Below are 2,237 nucleotides of genomic sequence, written 5' to 3'. Positions count from 1 at the left end.
TATCTTACATTGATTTGTCAAACATAAAAAAAGTATGGCATCAAAGAGGGACATTACTAATCATTTTTAAAGACAATCTAAAAAAAAGATATCTTGCATTAAAATATTTTTTGGTAACACTTTATTTCGATAGTCCACTTTAGACATTCTATTAACAGCAAGTAACTTTGCAACTACATGTCAACTAGCAGTTAATAGAGTATTAGTAGACTGTCTGCTTAATATCTTGTAACACTTTCTTTGTCAACATTCTACTAACCCTAAACCTACCCTAACAGTCTACTCTGAGAGTTAGTAGACATGTAGTTGCAAATTAATGAGAATTAGTTGACATGTAGTTGACATGTAGTTACAAAGTTACTTATAGTTAGTAAAATGTCTAAAGTGGACTATCAAGATAAAGTCTAACCTATTTTTTTTTTATCATAAATGGATAGGAGTTTCTTTTGGTGAAATGAGTCACGCAGAATGCAGTGACATTAGTAAATTCCATATACATAATAATTTTAGCATGCGTCCAGCATATGAATATACTGAGAGGTCAAAGTTGATGCTCGAAGTTTGCTGACACCAATGTCCCCAGATCTGGTCCTCCGCGAGACAACGAATCAGGAGAATTCAGCCCACAGGTTTGGCCAGAACCTGCAAAAGCTAAAACAAATACTGTGATTAGGAATTTGAGCAGCTCTGAGAGTGATGGAGCTGCTATCTCTACCTATCACCTCAGGTATTTGTGTTTAAAAGGCTACAGTTTAGACTGCAAACACTAGTTTGGGTTCAATCTCCCTGATGGGGGGGTGGGGTCAAAGTGACGGATGCTGTATGTGTAAAGATCTGTCGAAAACAAGCACGAATAATCACAAACAATTATAATTTATTTAGTAATATAGCATAAAGCCACTCTAAAGGAAAACAATTCAACAGGGAGTCTATCTTTCCCCTCAAAAGATTCTCTCTGGAGTGTGTTTAGTAAATTACAGATCCTGGAATTTTCTCATAATTGGCCATTTTATCATTTTGTTACAGGGAGCTTATTCTGAAGGGGCTCCCAATATGATTTATGAAATACAATTAAGCGTGAATTCTTTCAGCGCCTCATTGCTGGGCTGTGGCATGGCGCGTATCTGCCGCAGTACATTAAAATAATATGTAAATACCGTTAAGTAATTGGAAAAAAAACTAAAAAAAAGTCATGGCCGGGAAGAACATGTGACCGAGAAGGGAAAATTATTGGTGGATTGCGGATTTATTCCCCCCTCCCAATAAATATTCCAAGGGCTTCCCTCCCATCATCTCTATTTTTAAAGTGGAGAGCGAAACGGCCTCCAACTGATAGAGAAACTCATTTCGTAGAGTGTGTTCAAAGAGATACGCCTGCTGCGGAGATTGAACGCTCTCCACGAGCCAGTTCCTCTTTGTCAAACAAAAGACGCTAATGACGTTGATCTCTTTCCAGGCCAAATTGCTTAGTTAAGATTACCACATTTTTGGTTGGTCAGAAAAGGACTGTTAATTTCAGTGTAGCTATAAACAGTATGTTAATATTGCACACAAATAATCAGTGAGAAAATAATTTAATAATTTCATAGGAACTAAATGACAGTCGAGCCATTTTTATGCTGTTATCACTGGAGTTTGCTAAAGTGTGCATATAGCAACACATACTGCACAAGTTTCCATCTTCAACTTAACTCATCCTGCAACAGACGTGAATGATACGTCACATCAATCGGCTTGCTGAGTTAATTTTCATCTAGCGGTGAAGAATTCTATATCTAGAAACCTTGCAGTGGGTTCTTTTGACTTGGGCTAGTAAATAACCGACTATTTTTAAAATATATGTATTATTTTATACAAATTTTAATTTTAGTTAATTAAATTTCAAGCTAACTAAATGAAAATTTGCAAATAGTTGAAATAAAATACGTTTCATTTGTTATATTTATTTTCTTTAAGTTGACAATTATTTTATTTCAAGCAATATATATATTTATTAGTGCTGTCAAACAATTAATCGTGCATCCAAAATAAAAGTTTTTGTTTACATTATATATGTGTGTGTGCTGTGTACATTTATTATGTATATATAAATACACACACATGCATGTATATATTTCAGAAAAATGTTGTTTATATATTAAATATATTTATTTATAATATAAATTATATGAATATAAATATAGACATGTAAATATTTTCAAAATATATACTGTATGTTTTTGTATTTATATATACAT

General features: G+C 33.4%; 1 protein-coding gene across 3 annotated transcripts in view; it reads right to left on the bottom strand.

Moving 5' to 3' along the window:
• Positions 1–380: 380 nt before the first annotated feature.
• LOC107570032 (transcription factor Sox-2) overlaps positions 381–2,237 on the bottom strand; it is a 53,013-nt gene continuing 51,156 nt past the window's right edge. For all 3 annotated transcript variants that reach the window (XR_001606980.1, XR_001606981.1, XR_001606984.1), the window contains one exon: positions 381–651. The gene's annotated coding sequence lies outside the window, so the exon portion shown is untranslated. The remainder of the gene's footprint in view (positions 652–2,237) is intronic.

Source organism: Sinocyclocheilus grahami, unplaced genomic scaffold, assembly GCF_001515645.1.
Source record: "Sinocyclocheilus grahami isolate Dianchi unplaced genomic scaffold, SAMN03320097.WGS_v1.1 scaffold1407.1, whole genome shotgun sequence".
Classification (NCBI taxonomy): Eukaryota; Metazoa; Chordata; class Actinopteri; order Cypriniformes; family Cyprinidae; genus Sinocyclocheilus; species Sinocyclocheilus grahami.
Note: the sequence above shows the minus strand (reverse complement) of the source record. Positions and strands in the feature narration are given on the sequence as shown.